The sequence below is a fragment of the Cricetulus griseus genome, chromosome 4, assembly GCF_003668045.3.
Source record: "Cricetulus griseus strain 17A/GY chromosome 4, alternate assembly CriGri-PICRH-1.0, whole genome shotgun sequence".
NCBI classification, from domain to species: domain Eukaryota; kingdom Metazoa; phylum Chordata; class Mammalia; order Rodentia; family Cricetidae; genus Cricetulus; species Cricetulus griseus.
The window spans coordinates 215,540,595-215,562,531 of record NC_048597.1 but is presented as its reverse complement, the minus strand read 5'-3'; positions in this window follow the sequence as shown (position 1 = coordinate 215,562,531).

Below are 21,937 nucleotides of genomic sequence, written 5' to 3'. Positions count from 1 at the left end.
CATCCCTACCAACTCTTTCCCTGTTGTATTCCCAGTCCCACAGAGGGGAAATCTCTCTCCATCAGAGAGAAGGGACGAGAGAAGTGATTTATTATTCTATTCCATTATGCCTGTTTCCAGAGAAACTAATTATGGTGCATTGTTGTATTAGATACTTTCAGAAAGATTACATTTTCTTACTTTGGCCGATAAAAAAATTAAATCCATCAGTTTTCCTAAACACATTACAGTAAAGACAGACTTGCTCCTCGTAATTATTAATCAGTTGGATTTGGGGACGCAAAGCATTTGACTTAAGCTCAATACAGTCACGAACAATGTCCCAGGATCGCATCTGGTATTGAAACAATTTTTCAATTTATTAAAAAGTCATTAACACAATTGGTATAGTAGGTGGAGGGAAGCGCTGGAGTAAGATACTGAGTCAGAGCTCTGCACAGGGGAAGAAACCCCAGGTATGTGTTTTCCCTAAGTTTGCCTTAATTCAAATTGAAAATGACCTGGAATAGTCACCCTCCTGCCCCAGTCTAGCTGCCTCACTGACCTGTCGGTCCTGAGTCTACCCTCTAGGATATGAACTCTATGGAACAGTGTGGTGGCAGGAACAGTTTGCCCAGCTGAGTCCTGAGCCCACTGTTTTGTAGCTCTGCATAGCTCTGCACAGAGGGTTGAGTCAGCCTGACTCCCACTGCGGCAGGGAAACAGGCCCTCCTACAGCGCAAGCTCTTGGAGCCCCCACGTGGGGACATGTGGCTATTTGGAAGGACACCTGGTGTGGCCGGGTGCCTCGTTCCAGTCACTGGCCCTGCTCATTCAATCATTTAATTACTCCTCTGACACTTCCTGCTCCCAGGAGGGATTTTCAAGGGTTTAGGAGACTGGCAAGCTACAAGCTGAGTTAGCCTGAGTTCTGGCTCAGGTCAGAGCTGAGGAATGGCAAAAGAACCTGCGCATATGTCACAGGTCAGCCACTCAAGAATTGTTGACCTTGGACAAGTTAGTTAACTCTACAGAACCTTAGTTTCCACTTTTGGAGAAAGAGGGTGCTTCTGTCTGTCTCCTCACCCAAGACAAGAGAGATCATGAAATCAGTGTTTCTCTTTCCTTAGCTGGAGTTCTATCATGCTTCATGCCCTGCTCCCCAAGTCTCTTAAGGTCTGGTTCCTCTAAGGGACTGCTTCACTTATGCTCTTCCCTCTGGCTAAAATGCCTACCCTTTCCACATGTTTTTCTTCTAGAAAATTCTACCTACCCTCCCTTTATACCTCTGTTTTAGGTGATCTCCCTTAAATCTGGACATTTATGCAACCCCTGGGTGGCATTTTTTCATCTCATGGTGCTAACCAGGGCCTCATCTTCCCCTATTAGTCTTGGATCTGAGAAAGGCCAAGCTTTGTCCCTGATACCCTCCAAGCAGTGCAAGGACTATGTTCACCTTCTACTCAAGACCTGTTCCCCTCCAACTTAGCCTGGGACCTTCCTGAATGGGGCAGACTGGTCTTTCTGCATTGCAGGTATATTGTCTGGCCTACTGGTTTAAGGACATTAAAACCAGAGGACCAGATAACTGGACCTTCTGTCTCTGTACCCTACCTTTAGCCCTGTGCCAGAGAGGAAACCGGAAAGAGAAGCTAACCTCACTCCCAAGATATCTGTCCCTTCATAAGCTTAGCAAGTCCTACCCAACATATATACAGTTTCCCCAATTTCTGAACAAAGATGGGGTGGGGATGAAAAATCTGAGTGGTGGCAAAGACTCCAGAGGAAGGAAGAGGACCCAAGAGAGTTGTGATTAAGCATTGATAGCATTGGGGGTGATTGGGGTGACTGGAACCGGGCCTGAGCTCAGATGAGCTCCAGGCCTGTCTTGTTTCCCACTGTCCCAGACCACAGGCTGCAGAGATGGACCTCTGGGTGCCAGACTCCTGTCCCCTGGCTTCACCTCTTACCTGCAGGCAGGTGAAATTGCATGTGTTCTAGGTTCCAGGCACTCTTTTTCCTTGGGATTTATGGAGGGTTTTATCTTCCCTTCTTGATCACTGGTGAGGGAAAGGAGAGGGCATGCTTGACTCCCTTCCCTCCAGAGGAGCAAGGAATAGCAGCCTGGCCACCCTGGAGCTTGGAAAATACTGTCTGAACCCCACCTTAGTAAACTCTCCTTCCCCCCATGGGGCCTCGTCAGGCCTAGTGGATATGGGGAGGAGATGGCAGCCATTTAAGCTGTCACCAGCTCCATCAGAGGGTTTAAATCACTGACACAGAGTAACAGCACTGTAGATTACAGTGCGGGAGCCACGAGGGGCGCGCAGCAGAGGCGGAGGAGGGGATTAAGGAGATACAGGTCAGAGTTATTGCCCTGGTACCTGAGGGGTACGTTCTCTGCAGCTGAAGCCAGCTCAGTAAGGGGATCTGAGCACCCCACCAGTGTCTGCACTGGGATCAGACCCCCACAGGAACCCATATGCCCCTGAGCTTCTCCAGAACCACTACCCCCCCATTCATATTCATTCTTTGTGTCTTCCAGAGAAGAGTTGAGGTCTTGGCTTGTGTCTCCCCCTGGCTGTATGTGGACCTTACACCCAGAGGCCTTACAACTATGGGTACCTCCCCAGGAGGGGGTGGGGGCACCTGGCAGGGAGCCTGCCTTCTCCCGCTAACGGGCGCCTAGCCATTGTCTCTGATTGTATGGTATTAGTTGTAAATTACAGCCTTTGGGAGGCCGCATGTAAAAATAAAATAAAATAAGTGTCAAAAGACAGAGAAAATATTGATTCTTCAGGGAGAAGAAAAGATGGTTTGGTTAAATTAAAACTTTGAGAGGAAATAGAGTATAGGAAGATGGTCCCTAAGATCCAAGAGCGGCCTGGGGCATGGCGGAGTTACTCTGGGGAGATCATCACTCAGTACGCACTTGAGCTGTGCAAGCCTGATCTGTCTAGGCCAGAGTGAAGAGAACGCAGATGAGGTGAGGCCTTACCTCTTGGAGGGACAGCATTTTGGAGCCTCACCAGAAGTAAGCTCATAAGCAGAAGGGGGCAACTGGGTTGTGGCAGGCGGCGCGGGTTGTGGGAGCTCTCCGTGGTGCTGATGCTCATTTCTGGTCTCTTCCCCTCCAACGGCAACTCACAGCCAGGGGCACTCTGTTCCTTCTTCTCTGCCTGGCTCTGTGTTCCAGAGTGAGGCCCCTCATCACCACGCAGTTTCCCTCATCCAGGGACCCTCTGCAATCATTCTTTTCAGGTTCTTCTTCATCCTCTTTGTATCCTTTTCCAATGAAAGATGAGGATCCTGGCCAGATAGTGTCAATAGAGCACAAAGGACGAAGAGACAAACTGATAGATTGGAGCTTTGACTGCAGGGCAGATAGAGCATGCCCTTTGTAGGTAGCATTTCCCATTAGGAAACACTGTCCTCAGACTTGCAGTACCTGAAGGTCAAGGCCAGGTAGTAAGCAACCATGTACCCCTGGACCTATGCTTGGGAACTTGAGTGTATTACAACCAGTGGGCATGTAGTGTTGCTAAATGGGTTGCTTAGGTAACAGACAAAGTGGCAGAGAACATCCCTATCATCACATACAGCCTGGACTGCCTTGGAGGGACCAGGCAGTTTTGAGATTGCACAGTGGTTCTCAACCTTCCTAATGCTGTGACCCTTTAATACAGTTCCTCATGTTGTGGTGACCCCCAACCATAAAATTATTTTCATCGCTACCTTATAACTGTAATTTTGCTACTGTTTTTAACCATAATATAATTATTTTTGGAGATAGAGGTTTTCCAAAAGGGCCATGACCCTCATGTTGAGAACCACTGTTCTAGAGGCTCTGGAGACTCAAGAGCACAGACTCATGTTTCTTCTATGAGAAAAATGCACTAAAAACACACCCTATCTCTAGATAGAAACTTAGGGCTCTTCACTTAGCCACTACCATCATGGGGGATGCAGGAGCTCCAGACTAACCCTATTTCCCTTCCAGTTTTGAAGGTGGTCACAGTAGAGGTATCTTTAAGAGCTTCCCATGATTGGCAGATGAACTGGGTACGGCAATGGTTATGTAGCTGGTCAGGGCCTGAGTGGCTCTTGTCAGAGAGGAAGTTAGGTCCCTAGAGGCAAGGACACCTTATGACAAAGTGCAGGAGACCAGCCTGGGCCACTTCTAACCTGCACATCTAACAGCTCTCACCTCTACAGTCCACTGCCTAGTTCCGACTGATCTGAAACCATGGCAAGATGAGTCCCTGAAGTAGGTTGGCTGGGTGGGTCTTGGTGTGGCCCAGACTGACACCTGCTCACCCATCAGCAAGGAGGCTCAGGAGTGCTGTGACCTGATCCCCTTGTCTGGGGGCACCTCCTCTGCTGAAGGTACCTACACTGGTGAGAGAGGCAGCCTCTGGTACCCTGGTTCCCATTTCCTTCATGCTCAGTTGTCCTGTGACTGGTCCTCTTTGCATCTCCACAAGCATTGCACTTGTTTGAGGTTTTACCCTGGTCTCCTCTCAGCACTTACGTTTTCCTGACCCTCACTTCATGCTCACCTTCCATGGGTATCCATGCTAAAGGCAATTTGGGAGCCTAGGAACTTCTCAGGGTGGGTGGCTCCTCAAGGGCCCCACAGGCACTGAGCAAGAAATCCGCCTCCAGATATGCGGACCCTCTCTGACATATTCACATGTCTCTAGTGTTCTTGGGTGGTCTGTGATTTGACCCCCAAGGTGACCTTTCCCTTTATCTTCTTTCCTCAGTTTCGCTCAGCTCAGCCTATGTCTCATGACCCACTCTTGTGCTGAGTCCTTCCCCACCCAGGGTCCATGATCCTGGCTTTCACCCTGAAGCTCCATCATCGTCTCCATCTCTGCTTGCCCAGGCTGAAGTAAAGTCCTTTTCTTTGTGTCTCCTCTGAGCAGAGGGGCCAGGATGCTCTCCCATGTGCTATGGTGGGGGTGGGGGTGGGAATTTAGGACCTGAAACCCAGAGACCTTCTCTGTTCCATTCATGCCCCATTATATTGGGTCACAGACACAGTCTGGCCCTACCTCAATAGGCTTCTCATGCCTACACCCACTCTATCATCTAGATCTTGCCCAACCTGGTAGATTCTTGAGATACATCACTCACCTTACCCAGTATGCACTTTCCACCCCATCCATGATTTTCTCTGTAGTCTTCATTGGCTCCCTCAAAAATTCCATGTACCCACAAATCCATCCATATTGCCAAAAGAAGGCCAGAGCTCAGAGAGGCCCCAAAAACCACCACTTCCTTGTAACCCAGAGTAGATGTATTGCTCTGCAGATAAAGAGCAGAGGCCTGTAGGATTGAAATGCTTGCAAGCAGTCACCTTGGTGGGAGATGGTATGCAAAGTCCTAGAGAGATAAAGGAGTCTCCTGCTTCTTTTCTGGTGAACCTCCTACCTAGATCAAAAGCCTGGGTCATGGTGTGGCCCAGACTTTGACACCTGCTCACCCATCAGCAAGCAGGCTCAGGAGTGCTGTGACCTGATCCCCTTGTCTGGGGGCACCTCCTCTGCTGAAGGTACCTACACTGGTCACCTTTCCAGTCTCTCTCTCTCTCTCTCTCTCTCTCTCTCTCTCTCTCTCTCTCTTTCACTTTCTTTTTTTCTTTCTTTTCATCATCTCTCTTTGTAGCCCTGGTTATTCTGGAACAGGCTGGCCTCAAACTCACAGAGATCCACTTGCCTCTGTTTCTGTAATGCTGGGATTAAATATGTGCGCCATCACTCCCAGCTCCAGCTTCTTTTCTTGCCCTGAGCAAACAAGATCTTAACAGTCTGTTTTGGGGAGTACCAGTTTCCTTTAACCCTCAGTCTCATACCTGCCCTCCCCACTCACCTTCTCACTCCAGGCTTTCTCTCTGCTTTTCCTTTTCCTCTTCCTACTATCTTCCCATAGGAAAATCATTTCCAGTTCCCACTGTGCTCTGGCCTCCCATTGTGTGACCTCAGACAAGTCACCTGACATCTCTGACTCTCCATTTCCTCAGGAAATGGGATCATAGTAGTCCTGATCTTACATGGTGCCCTGAGCAGGCTCACTTGGAAGGGTCCTATGACAATATGGCAGTATTGTCAACAACGATAGTAAAATGGCTACCCTTCTCTAAGTCCTCCTCCTCCTCCTCAATCCCCACCCACGTGGATATTTTCCTTATCAAATGTTTTGCAAAAGCTGCCTAGATCCTTCTGCTACTTCGTTCTGAGTTCCTATCCCTAAGTACTTGTGTCTTCCTGTAGAAGCATGCCCCTCACCAGAATAGACCAGAAACCCATACCCCCACGTGGTGCACACACACACACACACACACACACACACACACACACACAAATACACACACAAATGGTAAACAAAATATAATTCATTTGTAAAGGAGCCGCTAGTCCTGTCATCCATCTTAAGCTAAAATTCAATACTTCTCGGCCGGCCTGCTGCTCCTTGATGAATGGAGAGGACAAAGGCTCTGTCTGACGCTTGCTTGCCGCTGAGCCTCCCTCTCTAGAGCAAGGCCCAGTGGGGATGGAAGGAGCAGAGTCCTGGCTATTGTAGGAGGTCAGCATCCATTCTGTCCTCAGAGGTTCCAACAGGACAGGCTCTGGCTTCATCCTCAAGCCTGCAGCCTCCCTCAGACGCACACCATCCCTCTCCACACGCTTTTCTGGGTGCTTTGGAGTTACTGAAGCCTGGCCAAGGGTGGGCTGGGGTACCTCCCACTGCCACTTCTTTTCACTTCTTCAATCCTCTTCTCTCTCAGCCCTCCTCTCCTCTAGCAACATTTCCCATCCCTGGCCAGAGTCACCCCCTTACAGCCTGTGATCACTTTCCAAAGACCCTTGGCCTTTGTATAGGCTATTCTCTCTGACCCTTAGGTCACCATTACTTTCCCATCTTAGCCTGGAGCACGCTACAAGGTTAAGATCCAGATCAAACTCTCCTTTCTGGAAAAAACAATCTTGACCCTCTCCAGCAGAGACAAATTCGAGAAGTCAGGATGGCTAGAGCTTTGAGGTGAGGCTGGTAAAGGAGCCGGAGAAAGTGTGTTGGTGCCCCACTAATAGGAGCTACATAGCAATGGCGGGACACGAAAGGAGTTCAGGAAGCCGTGTAGTCCACGCACAGATGGGGCTATGCACTAATAAGCCAGGCCCTTTCCTCCATCCCTGCCTAGAGGAGGCGTCCTGGGCATCCAGTGTCACTGCACCCGGGTTAGCGCTTGCACCCAGCCCAGCCTCGCTAAGTGAACATTCCTCCGCTCGGGGGAGTTTTATGGCTCGCCGTGCTTCCTCGGCAATGGCCTGTGCAGTATACGAACCTCTCCCCGGCTTGGAAATAGACTGTCTTTCCTGAACGATTTTCTCTTTTCCCATTTACTAAACATTGATTTCCCCCCTCCTGCGCCTCTAATAGAGCAGAAACCAATACGTCTTTGTTTGCTTTGCTCGCGCGTTCCGTGCACAGGCGGCGGGGGGCACGGGCTGCTGCGGCAAGGGCCGGGCGGCTGCTCCGCGCATGTGCGTCGGTCCAGGTGGTGCTGCCCTCCGCAGCAGCGAGCACTAGCATCGCTGCCCGTTGCCCGCAGGGAACCAAAGTCTGAGACACCGGAATAGTGGGGCACGCACATCTTTAGGTTAACAGGGAGGTAGAACCGGGAGCCTGCAGTCGTCTGGGATTTCTGTGGGAGCCGGTAGCAGGTATACTAGGAAGGCAACCATACCAGTAGTCTCTGAATTCTTCAGCTCTGCCTGCGATGCCATTAAGTGAGGCTTCATCTCCTCCAACGCTGCCTTTGAAGTCCACATGTTTAGTACGACTAGTGCATAAGCACCCGGGATGCGTTTAGCAGAGGCCAAGTTGGGCCCAGAAGTGCATCTCTTCCTTTTGACACAGTTAGTACATTGTCAGACTGCCTGCTCCAAACTGGGAGTCCCCACACACACCCTGACATGGGCGAGGGCTAGCAAGGCAGGCAATGTTTATGCTTCTAGGACTCTAGTCACAGGCCTCTTACAGCTTTCCTCTCACAAAGTGCTGAGGTGAGATGATGGCTGGGGCACCCACTAAAGTCCTTAGTTGCGGAGGAATAGTTTTGGCAAGTGCAAAAGAAGCCTGGGATTGCCAGGAATGGGCCAGGGTTGGTCATTACCTCTAGCTGAGCCTGAGCCTGCTCCTCTAAAACAGGATGGCTTTAGGGATTAAATGTGGCCTTGTCCTTTCCAAGCTGGGCATGGTGGCTTACTCCTCCAAACTCTATACTCAGGAAGCTGAGGCAGGAGGATTGCTTTAGGCTTGAGGCTAGCCTGGGCTACAGTATGGGATTCTGTTTCGAAGCAAACAGATAAAACAAGCCAAACAACAATAAAATTTATTTCCATTCTGCCCCTCCCTGTCTCTCTGTAGCAGTACAGACCAAGCAAGGTGAGCCTAATTGAAGTCACAGACCACAGCCATTCCCCATTCCTATTCCTCAGCTGGCCACTGGTATGTCCTGGCTCATCTCCCCAGCCGTAAGTAGGCCTCACAGATGAACCCCAATTAGACCAGACATCTTTCATCCTTTGGACCTCAGGGTGTGTCTGGGTAAAATGCTGGCATTGCTGGGGCTGCCCATCCCAACCCTCAGGAGTGCCCACACTCACCAAGTGAATAGTTCCTACTTTATAAGAGTGTGCTGAGATCAAACGGCATGTGAGAACTTGGCATCCCACCCAGTAAAACCTCCACTAGTGGAAAGGATTGAATCAGGCAAATGAAATATAGGAGAGGCCTTCATAGAGTTGTGCCTCATGGCAGAGGAAAACCAGAGGCTCAGGGCAGACGTCAGGGGAAGGACCAAAGTTAGAGCCAAGGCACGGAGGGTTTGGGCAAACTAAGGGGCACACACATACTCACATATACACACACACTCACACATACACTCACACACACACACACACATACACTCACACATACACACACACATACACACACACTCACACATACACACATATACACACACATACACTCACACACACTCACACATACACACTCACACATACACACACTCACACATACACACATACACACACATATACACACTCACACATACACACACACTCACACATACACACATATACACACACATACACTCACACACATACACTCACACACACTCACACATACACACTCACACATACACACATATACACACAAATACACTCACACACACATACACTCACACACACTCACACATACACACTCACACATACACACACTCACACATACACACATACACACACATACACACACTCACACATACACACACACTCACACATACACACACACTCACACATACACACATACATACACATACACTCACACACACATACACTCACACACACTCACACACATACACACACACTCACACATACACACATACACTCACACATACACACACTCACACATATACACATATACACACACATACACTCACATACACTCACACATACACACACACACACACACACACACACACACACACACACACACACACCAGAGGAGGAGACTGGGCACAGATTGTCCAGAGGAAAGCTGAGAATAACTCGTGGAATGGAGACTGAGGAGAAGGCTGCCATCCTATCATAGTAAGTCTCAGAGGACCAAGGCCCCAGGAAAGCAGGGTCAGGTGGCAGGTAGATGGGAGATGGCTGTGTCCCATGCCTCTTCACAAGAGAACAAAAGCAGTCTCACTGCACCCTGTACCCAGTGGAGCCCTGTAGTGTACCCCTTAGGAGCCCCAGATCACCCCTAGGACTGAATGCTGGGTGCCCAGTGTATGTCTGAGAGATAGATAGGATTAAGTTCCTTCACTGTACCGGGGGCAGGTGTGTCGTGACCAGTAAGGACGAGTGCTGGTGGTAGCAGGTCCCAGCCATCAAAAGGGAGCTGGCTATAGCTCCAGGCACAGGGTGCCTTACCCGGGAGAGGCCTGGACCAATTAGGAAGGAAAGAGAGGTAGCAATAATTAAAAATTAAAGCCAACACGACAGCAGTTTAAAAATGGAAAGAACGAGTAAAAACAATTAGCAGAGATGAGGCAACAGGGCAAGTGTGATACAAATGGAGCCAATCACAGAGCACTAATGACATTGGGAAACCTAATTTTTACAGTGTCAGGCTTGTGTGATTGAAGTACCAGGCCCACTTCTCTGAAACAAGCTGCGTGCTTGTCTCGGGGTGGTAGGACTTTGTCTCCTCCGTGCAACTCGGAGAAACCTGAGTGGAGAGGCAGAGGGCAGCAGCTGGTGGTAGGGGGCTTGGAGGCAGGAGATCCAGTGACGGTCTAGGGGGCAGAGATGATAGGCTGGGAAAATAAGCAAAGCCCAAAGTGGGGGACACATGTCCCCCCTTGGCGTCCCCACCAACGACAGCAGGAGTGGCGGTGTCACAGTCACACAGTCATACGCACTTGGTTGCCTCGGAGACCAGGCGACCCTCCTGGCAGAGGGAGGCTGAGTCAGTTTGAGTAATGGCGGAGAACGCTGCCGCTGATGGGGAAAAATACATCTTCATAACAGGGTGAACCTTTTGGAAAATGGAATAAGTAAAATAATTGAGAGAAAGAAAATTGAGTTTTTATTGCTTTTTAAGTGTTTAAGTGGAGGTTTCATTTAGGGAAATTATTGTTGCTTTTATTTTTAGCCATTCGGTGGGGTAGGGAGGGGTTGATTTAGGGTGGGGCTCCTGTTTCCTGCCCCTCTTCCTGGTAGCCATTGGGTACCTCCATTTCACAGAAGGGAGAAGGAGAGCCTCAGCTGAGAATCTGAAATAGTTGCAGATGCCACCGTGTTTTCTGGATCCTTGGTGTCAGTCCCCTTACTCAGTCTTCCTCTAGTGCACTCCTAAGTCTTTGGCTCTCACCTTGCCAACTCTTTCCACCTTATAGAAAGATCTTTACTGCCTGTGTGGGATGAGTCCCATCTCACCTTGAGCTGCCACAGGTCCCTGAACCACTCGTCCCTTCCCTTCCAATTTCCTGCCTCCTTCTACCTGTTCTGCTGTTTCCTTCTCTTGCCTTGCACACAAGTCCAAGAGGAGCTCAGCAACTCTTCTTCCTCTTCTTCTTCTTCTTCTTCTTCTTCTTCTTCTTCTTCTTCTTCTTCTTCTTCTTCTTCTTCTCCTCCTCCTCCTCCTCCTCCTCCTCCTCCTCCTCCTCCTCCTCCTCCTCCTCCTCCTCCTCCTCCTTCTGTTTTTGTTTTTCGAGACAGGGTTTCTCTGTGTAGCTTTGGAGCCTATCCTGGCACTCACTCTGGAGACCAGGCTGGCCTCGAACTCACAGAGATCCACCTGCCTCTGCCTCCTGAGTGCTGGGATTAAAGGCGTGTGCCACCAGCGCCTGGCTCGGCAACACTTCTTGATTGGCTTTCTTCCTTCACTGGGTGATGGGGGTATGGGGGCTGGTCTTCAGTCCAAGTATCTGATGTCTAAGAGGGGCTGATTGAATTCCACAGAGCCTCCTGCCAACCTGGCATCTGCAGCCTCACCTGCACTTGGAGCCCCATTCTCTCTGTAGCTTGGCTTTGTCCTTTCTGTACCCCAGAAATGTCTCAGGTGAAGGCTTCCAAAGACCATGCTTGGGAGATCACACATTGGACAAGTTTCACCTTTTCAGACTCCAACGTCCCTTGTGCAGCATTTGGCACCATTCAGGGCCATTTATGGACCTATCCTTGTATCCCTTCCCTTATCTGAGGTTAGTTCCAGCAGCCCCTCCACCCCAGAACCAACCGTATTTCTTCCTAAGCCCCGTACAGAGCCATACTAATGGCCCTGTGAATCCTTAGCTGTGCCCATGCCCCATTTTACCCACCCCCGTCACTCAGTTTAACCCCAGTCCCTTCATTCCACAGACCTCTCACGGCTCTCCAGAGCCCCTGGTCCCTATAGGGCATTCCAGGTGCCTGCTCTGCAGCTTCTTTCTTCAGCAGCCTCAGGTTCCATCAGTCCACACCCTCTTGCCTTTCCAATCCTCTCTGCTCAGCCTGACCAAGCCTGTAGAGCAATTCACACCTCAGACCCTGACTCACAACGGTGTTACTTCAGTCAAAAGTGAAATATTGAAACAAGTAACTGAGAAAAAAAATTCAGATCTATGAATTTCAGGCATGGTTGGATACAGAGGCTCGAACACACTCGTAGGTCCTGTATGTTCTCTTTAACTACTGAGCCATCTCTCCAGCCTGTGGGGGGGAAAAAAAAAGCTTTGTTTTTGTTTGTCTGAGATAGGTTTTGCTGTATAGCCCAAGCTGTCCTCAGATGTGTGAGCCTCCTGCCTCACCCTCTCTAAGGCTGAGATTTCAGACACACACCACTAGTTTCAGCCAGCCTCTTTGTTAGTACATTTACTAGAGAGTGAACGCCATGGCCACCCTTGGCTGTGGCCTCACTCCCATACACGGGTTCTGATGCACACATTGTCTTCTCCACGCACTGATCTCCATTCTCTCCGCAGGGTACTTCCCCTGGCCGTTCCTGCACACATGGAAACCAGCCAACATATGACCTTCCCCACCAATCAATCCATCACACTCACCTTGCAGCTCCTACAGAGTGCGGGGTTGGGGGGGGGGGTTAATGCTCTGGACTGGACAGGGCTCCTTCCTAGCCTTCCCCTACAAAAATCACTCCCAGCTCCCAGTTGTTCTTGGGACCAGTCAAACAGCCCCACCCCCCTGCTGACTACACCAACCCCTGCCACATGCCATGATCTTGGACTCTCTTGAACACTCTGCAGGGTGTTCTTATCAGCCCTGTGCTGTGGCTCTGTTGTCCCCAATACCTGAGTGTCCTCTTTCTCCAAACTCTCTTGTAGCTAATTCCCTAATTCTTCAAGTTTTAGCTCAGCGATCACCAGCTATAGTGGTGAAGTATTCTGTGGGTCCTTCACGTGGCGTGGCTCCTGGTCCTCCCCCTGCTGTGGAAGACTTGTCTGTGTGAGGTCTTTTTTTTTTTTTACAGCGGCACATGGCCTCTCAAGGGCAGCCAGTGTATGACTCCTCATGTCATCTGACTGTGCACAGCTCGGAGCCTAATGCTCAGTGCAGGGTCTTACAGTGAGTGATGGCTTTCCAGTGATGGGGCCAGCAAGCCCTCTCATGTGCATCATGGGGCATGGCCAATCAAAAAGACCTCCCAGGGACCCCCCTCCCCCACAGAGCCAACAGGGCAGACTCATACAGAGCCAAGAGTGAGCCATGCTAGAAGGAAGCTGGGTACTATGTTTGCATGTCAGCCTGCCTCATACAATAGGAGGGGCTTCAGTAGGCTGAGAAGATGGAGCCCCTCTCCTGCTGGCTGCATCCTTCCTACTCGGTCCACACCCAGTCCCACCCTGGTCCCTTGGTCACAGTGCCTTTCCTCTCCGGAGTGCTTCTGTAGTGTGGCGTCTTGATCAACCACCCTTTTTCCACCCCCCGCCCCCCCATCCCACCCCTGGGCTCCCTTGAATAAGCCCCAGTCCCTGCCCCCATAGGTCTCCATAGTACACACAGTGCAGCAGCTACTTTCCTCTAAGAAGCCAAGTTGCCTCCATCTGCTGTGTCATTACCCTATGTGTGCAGAGGAGGGTGAGGCTGTGGGCAGAAAGGCTTCTGGGGAGTCCTCATCTGTTCACTCTGGAGTACAGCAGAGCAGGTGGGTTTCTCAGAAGGGCAGAGCTGTGTGCAAATCCACCCGCACACGCACACTCCTTGTGTTTCCACATGCACGGTACTTGCACAGCCATATCCCACACGGTTAGCCATGCATGCTCATGCGTGCACACACACCCTGTCTCTCACAGTGTCCCACCCACCTCCATACCTGCTGTTGTGCCTCCAGCTGCAGCAAGCAGCTATTATTAGCCATCACTGCCCTAGGCCTGGCATTAGAGGTCTCTATAATCAAATCTCAACAGACTGCTCCAGCCACTCCCCTTGAGGGAACCCTTGACACAGGGGCTGTGGGATAGCTTAAGGATAGGGCTGGGGGTGGGTGGTCAGAAGCTGGGTAGCTGAAGGACTGACCAGAGACAGGAGATTCTCCATTTCTGTCCTTCAGTCTGTCTGTATTACTGGGGGAAAATATGTTGACTGCTTTGGGGGAGTCCCCAGAGCAGACACTCTTGAGTTTCCCTCTTCAGCATCTTCTCTCTGGACCTAAGAGGATACAAGTAGCAAAAGGCTTCCCACTCAAACATCACTGCCCCTTTTCTGTCACCCAGCACTAGGTGGTACCTGGGTTCTGCACCCTGAGCTGTTCATAGGCACCAGAGAAGGGGAGCGCAAACCCGTCCTGGAGAAGGCAGAACTCCGAGGGAAGTGACCCTTTCCTGAGCCTCTACAGTCACCAGAGCCCCATTGTTGTCCTGGGCTCTTCCCATAATACTTCCAACCATCTGGACCTGCCCCCCACCCCCAATTATCCTCTCTCAGAGAGGAGCCAGCTCCTCAGGACATCCTTGCTTCTCACAGAGGCCTGAAGGTCCTCTCCAGTGTTCTCCGGTTGTTTCTGCAAGGTCAGGGGTGCGTCTGGGTCCACCTTTTTGGAGAGGGGGACTCATTGCCCATCCTGCTTACCACTAGTTGACTCGCCACCTGTGGTTGTGATACTCCGTGGTCTTGCCTCCTATGGACCTTCCTATGCCAGGCAACTGCCAAAGTCGTCCCCTGTTCTCTGGCAGTGACACACCCCGATAAGGAAAATAAGACTTTGGGAGTTGGAAATGACTTGTTGGAAATTGACCTTAAGGTAGGTCACCAGCTGGACTGGGCTGACACCCACTCCTCACAGACTAAAGGTTACGAAGAAGTGCATGGTGGCCTCAAGCACAGTCACACACAGAATTCTTTGGGTGTGGGACGCATGGCATTCAAAGTATGCTTTTGTCAGGGCTCAGAAAAAAGGATGTCCCCAAATACGGCACCTTGGAGGTCATGCTGACCTTCCTGGGCGTACTTTTTTCTGCCCCATCTCTCTCGCCAGAAAGGGTCACAAACCAATTTTCTGTTTGCCCAATGCCAGCCCTAAAGCTTGGAGAGGCTACTCTGATCAATTCCCCTTTCCCTTAAAGATGGGTGTCTCACCCCTTAATCAGAAGGGGTGAGAGGGAAGTCTGCCTCACACAGAAACAGGATGGCCGTACCAAGTCTCTCTAGTGTATCACCCTGAGACCACACCCCTTTCTATGTGTATTTCTCCACAGCCATGCACAAAAACAAATAAAAAAATTAGCGTAGAAATTCTGTCTTTCCTAGTCTTTGAGCCCTTCCCGAGACTGCCATGGCATGTAATACTGGTTAGAGAAAGTCCTGCTTTACTCTGTTAATCCATCTTTTGTTAGAGGGACATGGGCTACAACCCTTGCTCTGGGTAAAGAAATCATAGGACATTTTCTCTCCTGGCTATTCTTTCTGGAACTGTGTGACAAGGCTCCTGCCAGATTTCCCGAAGATTACATTCTGTGGGGTGGGATCCAAGCCCTTCTAGGGCAGGCAGCTCACATTTGCAATGGGTAAGTGTGCCCCCACCCTTGCCTGTCTTATCTCCATAAAAAAACAGCCCCAGGCCCTCTCTTTGTCGGGTGTCATTAGCTGTTCTTCCCTCACTTGGCCAGATTAGATTGGGGTTTGTTAAGGAAGTGGCCCAGGGGTCTTTGTCAGCTGGTACTGTAAGACTGACCTTGGACGAGTGAGTGTAGTGGCTGCTGGCCACAGTCCCTCAACTCCCTCCCTAAGAGGTGGGGGAGGGTGTGTGTGAAGGAATGAAGAAAATAGGAGGAGGGAATGGGGGTGAGGAGAGAGGAAGGAGAAGGGAAAAGGGAGGGGAAGACAGAAAGGAGGGGGAGATTGACAGGAGGGAGGGGGGCAGAGGGGAAGGAGGAGGAAGGTGAAGGGAGGAGGGGAAGAGAGAAGGGAGGACACAACTGCCTGACCTGCAGGGGCTGGAGGGAGGGGGAGCCTGGGCCGCAGGGGAGTCAGTCGTGGCTGCAGGAGACAGATAAGGTTGGGGAGAAAGACTCCTAGTCACACAGTAGCTGATGGGAGCGTGGGGATTAGGGTCTCCAAGGGCTTGATTGTGAGTGGAAATCCAGGAAGAGGAAGGCTGGAGGAAAGAAGAGAAAGCCCCTATTTAAGGGAAGCCTTCTGCCCTTGGGATGAATAAGAAAGCCCCCCCCTTTTACTGGCCCCATCCTTGCATCCCAGCAGACTACAAGCACGGACTATCTAAGCAGGCCCAGGTGCTGGACCCAGGACCCAGGCAGGTGTCAGAGTCCCTGAGTGCAGGACCAAAGACAAACCATAGCTGTGGCCATCCTGACCCCCGACAGGCATGGCAACCTGTTCCTGTCACTAGAGCTGTCCCTGCCACAGTGGGCTTAGCTACCATTGCATATTTATGCCCTGTATAGCTATGTCCTGCAGCTCCTCATCATACTTCTCTATTACTACACTCCCCCGGTGCCTGTGGCTCTTACCTGTGGGAGGTGAAGATAGGCCCCAACTAGCGGGGCTTGTGCTGGGTGCTGGGAGAGGGAGACCCCAGTGCTGCCTGATGACATCTACCTGTCTGTCTGTCTGTCTGTCTGTCTGTCTGTCTATCCATCCATCCACCTATCTAATGTATATGAGTGCTCTACCTACATGTACACCTTTATGGAAGAAGAGAGCATCAGATCCCCCTAGAGATGGTTGTGAGCCACCATGTGGTTGCTGGGAATTGAACTCAGAACCTCTGGAAGAGCAACCAGTGCTCTTAACTGCTGAGCCGTCCCTACAGGCCCTGCCTGATGGCATCCTTAGCATCAAATTCTGAAGACTCACACCTCCCCACTCTCCAAGACAGGAAGACCATGGACCCTGAGCTTTGGATGTGACAAGCCTAGCCTGAGACTCCCAGAGCCTTTTTTCCTGTGCCCAGGAAACCTTCTTGACCAGAGTTAACCTAATTCCGTATGAAGTGGGTAGGACCCTGGCCTCGATTACTGAGCCTGCCCAATACCATCATGGTGGGCAGATAAGGCTAAGGTTTTAGAAGCTGGGGCTCCTGAGACTTAGTGAATGGGGTATCTCCTCTAGGTCCCTTAGAACTGAGCAAGGTGCCCAACTGCTGTAGTGTCTTCCTTGAGGGAGTCCAGCCAATGAGGTAAGAGTCAGAAAGGACCAACTGCATCAGCTCCAGTGTGGATTTAGGCCCTGCTGGCTGAGAGCCTGACTCCTGAGAGCAGCTGATGGAGACAAATGGCCCCTGTCCCAGGCTGGGGTCAGGGCTGGGTAAGGCAGTATTGGGTCTGATGGATGACTCAGGGCTGGGTCAGGAAGAAAAGGAGGCCTCCTGTAGCAGATCTGCTCTGATAGAAGGGGCCCACTGTCCACAGCTTCAGGGTGAGAGCTAAGCTGTTGTAAAATCCTGGCCACTCATCCATTCTCATGTCTGCCTTGCTGTCCTTCCTGCCTGGTCTGAACTTTCTTCATTGGAAAGGCCAGGTCACCCATGTCCCCTTCTCCTGTTACCTTCACGCCCCTCACACCACACTGGGCTGGCTGCTTCCCTAAGAAGCTTCTGGATCTTTGCCATCTCCAACCTAGCCTGGAACCCTCCTTTGCAATGTCCCCTGTGGCCTCCCCCACCCTTCCCTCCTTGGTCTCCTCATTCATACTGGCCTTGTTGGTTTCCTTTCAGAACCTGAAAATACCTTATTTTATTTTAATTTTTTAGTTCATCAATTTATCAGCTGTCTCCACCAGGAATTGGAGAGCCCCAAAGAGAATCCCCTCATCAAGCTTTCCCTAACAAGTGAGGTCCTAGCTACCTTCCCCATCAGGTTCCCAGGGCATTCAAGTCAGGGCAAAGCAGGCTCAACTCATGGACCAGTAGTGAGAGGGTTGTTGTCCATCTCTGAGGGATTTACAGAGGCTATGGATTTGAGGGTCCAGGCTATAAGAGGGGCTGTCTTATGATAAGGACCATAATGGAACTGTACAGCCAGAAAGTATACTCTTGGAGTCCTGCCTGAGCTAAACCCTGTGACCACAGCCCAGAATGGATGTTGACATAAAGCCATGGCATCTCCACCCCCAACATGATGGTGACAAATGAGAGGTGTCTGGATCTTTAATAAATGACAGGAAGGCTGGTGCAGCCTGACTGATGCAGGGCTTTGTGAGGTGGCCAAGGTGAGGTGTGCAGGGAAGAGTGGGGAGGCATGACAAGACCTTGTGAGAATCCATAAACCCTTCAAAACACTGTCCTTGATGGAGGGAGGAGTCCTGAAGGTGTGTGATGGTAAGTCTAGGGCCCAGCTCAGGAGAGCTCTCAGCATCACCCTGTGCTGATGCTGGTAGGGACTGGCAATGGAGAAACTTCACCCACTACTCCTGGCTCCTACCCCCATCTCCCTGACTCTCTTAACCTCCTTCCCCCTTTAACCTCCTTCAGCTCCAGGAATGGATCTTTATGGCTCACCGAGGGTATCAGCAGACCTGGTAGATGTGGGTGACTCACGCGGCCAAGCCACTGAGACCTACGCCAGCACCCCACTGCAGTTCCTCCAGCCTAACTTCTTTTTGGGCTCTCTGGATTAGAGTATAGACCTCATCTTTCTTAATCATGTCTGGTCCAGAATCACCAGAGAAACCTGGGATCTCTTTGGAGGTCAAGTCCACAGGGATCAAGCAAGACAGCCTATGGGTTTCACTGCTGCCACCTGGTGGTTGAGGAGGCAATATAGCTTAAAACAACAACAAACAAACAAACAAAAATGAGCAGCTCCAGTTTCAGGAAATGAGGTGGGTGAAAGAGCATAGGATTGAGGCCAAAACACTGGGGTGCATGTGTGTGGGGGTGCGTCTTCCAGGCCAGTATCGTCTGGGTGTCACTAGAACCTTGCAGAAAGCTATAAAAAGTGACTTGACTAGGATCAGAGATGGCCTGTCCTGCCTACACTCTATTGAACTCCAGTGACACCGAGGGCCACACCCAACAGGTCTTGGTGACAGAGAAGAATGGCAAGAATGGGAACAAGAAGAGAAGAGACAGAAAGAGTCACTGGGAAGTGGGTGCAGCCCAGCCAGGCCCTTCCTCTAGTATCTCATCTTTCTCACAACTGGTCCTCTCTCCGAAGGACCTGGTGTGAGTTCCACAGGCTCTGGTCAGCACTCAACCATCACCCCGTGCATCACAAATGTACTATGCATAATTGTATTTTCTCATTGCTGTGACCAGGTACCTGACAAGGGTAACTGAAGAAGAGTTCTTTTCCTTCATGGGTTTAAAGTGATATAGTCCGTCATGGTGGGAAGGCATGGTGGCAGGAGCATGAGGTGGCTGGTCACATTATATTTGCAGCCCAAGGCAGATGAATGCTGGTACCCTGCTTTCTTTCTTCTCTGTGTTCAGTTCAGGGCCCCAGCCCATGGTATCCCCAGCATTCAGGTGGGCCTTCTTCCCTGCTGATCATCCTCACAGGCACTCCAGAGACTTGCCTCTCAGGGCTTCTACATCTCATCAAACTGTCAATCAAGATTAACTATCATGAACTGGACAGGCTCAGTCTGTAAAGCATGAAGACCTGAGTTCTGATCCCCGGCCCCCACATAGAAAGCTGGACATAGTGACATGTCTGTAACCCCAGGCAGGGAATGTGGAGATAGACGGATCCTTGGAACTCACTGGTCAGACAGTCTAGTTGAGTCAATAAGCTCAATGTTTAATGAGAGACCCTATCTCAAAAAAGAGGTAGAGAGCTTGTCTTAGCCTGTGTTCTATTGCTGTGAAGAGACACCATAACCACAAACTCTTATAAAGGAAAACATTTAGTTGGGGCTGGCTTACAGTTCAGAGGTTTAGTCCTTTATCCTCATGGTGGGACATGGTGACATGCAGGTAGACATGGTAGCTGAGAGTTCTACATCTGGATCTGAAGAAAAGCAGTTAAACAGGAAAAGCTTGGAAGCCGTTGCATACCATGGAGGGGGAAGCAGAAATTAAAGCTGTTTGATGGGAGGTAATTGTTCAACTTCCCTGAAAGCAATTTCACAATGTCTGTCAAAATTTAAAATGCACAACCCCCTTGACCCACCACAACCCACTTCTAGGAAATATCCTACAGGTGAGCTCACACACGTGTGAAATTATGCCCAAGGATGCTCACTATGGAGTGTTTGGAAGAGTAATTGGAAACAGCTAGCCTGGGGAGCATGGCTGGGTAAACAGGGAGTGGTCTCATCATGTGTATTCTGCAGCTACTAAAATGGATGACGGCTGGTGGGCCACATGCAGTGACAGAAACACAAGGAGTCCTGAATCTACAGGAGGCTTAACCTGTTTGTTTTTGTTGTTTGTTTGTTTGTTTGTTTGTTTTTAAGAAGACAGCAGGGCCTGGGGACGGTGGGTAAGTGTGCCTGCTGTGCAAGAGTGAGGCTCTGAGTTCTGGTCTTCAGCTCCCACATCAGCAGCTGGGCTTTCTCCACACACGTCTGCGACCCCCTCTGGGGAGACCGGTGTGGCTTGCTGGCCACCAACCCAGCTGGAAAATGTTGAACTCCAGGTTCAGTGAGAGACCCTGTCTCAGGGGAATAAGGGAGTACCAGGAGAGCCACTCAGCATCTTCCTGTGTACACACACGTGTATGCAAGACACACACCTGCACACATATGTACACATATGCATACAAGACAGGTGCACACGTAAACAAATAATAAAAGAAGACAGCACAAAGCTTACGGTGTCCTCTAGACCTATCCATTTCCATCTACTGTCCTGTCCCCCAGAATTTAACTGCATCTAGCTCTACAGCCTGGTGGCCAGTACCCAGGAGTTAAGCAGGTAGGAAACAGAGGCCATATTTATTACCCTGGGCTCCTCCACTTGAGTTTTCTAAGCCAAACATCTGGCCACCTCCCGTGTGTGTGTGTGTGTGTGTGTGTGTGTGTGTGTGTGTGTGTGTGTGTGTGTGTGTCTGTCTGTCTGTCTGTCTGTCTGTCTGTCTGTCTGTCTCTTTCTTGCTCTGTCTCTCTTTCCTCTCTATGTGGGTGTATGTTCAAAACACTGTGGTTCCCTATTGCCCTCTGGATGGAGGTCAGCAATCAACTCTGTAAGCAATCAGAGGGTCTATTCTAGTCAGCAGTCCATCCTTTAGACTCCAAAACAGTGCTTCCTAGTGCTTCGACTCTTTAACACAGTTCCTCATGTTGTGGCGACCTCCAACCATAAAATTATTTTGTTGCTGCTTCATAACTGTAGTTTTGCTACTAATATGAGTCAATAATGTAAATATCTTATATGCAGGATGTCTGATATGGGAACCCTAAAGGTATTAATGGAGGTTTCTGTCCTGCCTGGTCCCGCAGCCGTTCAGTCCCAAATAAACACACAGAGACTTATATTAATTATACATTGTTTGGCCTATTGTTCGGGCTTATTACTAACAAACTCTTACAACTTAAATTAACCCATAATTCTTATCTATGTTTAGCCACGTGGCTTGGTACCTTTTCTCAGTAAGGCATTCTCTTCTTGCTTCCTCTGTATCTGGCTGGCGACTCTGACTCTGCCTTTCTCTTCCCAGAGTTCTCTTCTGGTAGCCCTGCCTGTACTTCCTGCCTGGCTACCAGCCAATCAGTGTTTTATTAAACCAATACAAGTGACAAATCTTTACAGTATACAAGAGCATTATCCCACACCATAAAAGGGCCTCGACACTTGGGTTGAGAATCACTAGTCTAGAGTCTAACCTCTCCCAGGCCTCTGGCCTCCGCGTAGTTCTCTTTTCCTGCAATCCTCTGCCCACTCCAGAAAGCAGCCTCAAAGGATCTCTCCATCCTCCTCTGGCTTCTTTCCTCCTGCCCTTACAATATCAGTCACTAGTCTAGTGTCTGCTTCCAACCTGGCCTCTGCCAGGCAACTGAAA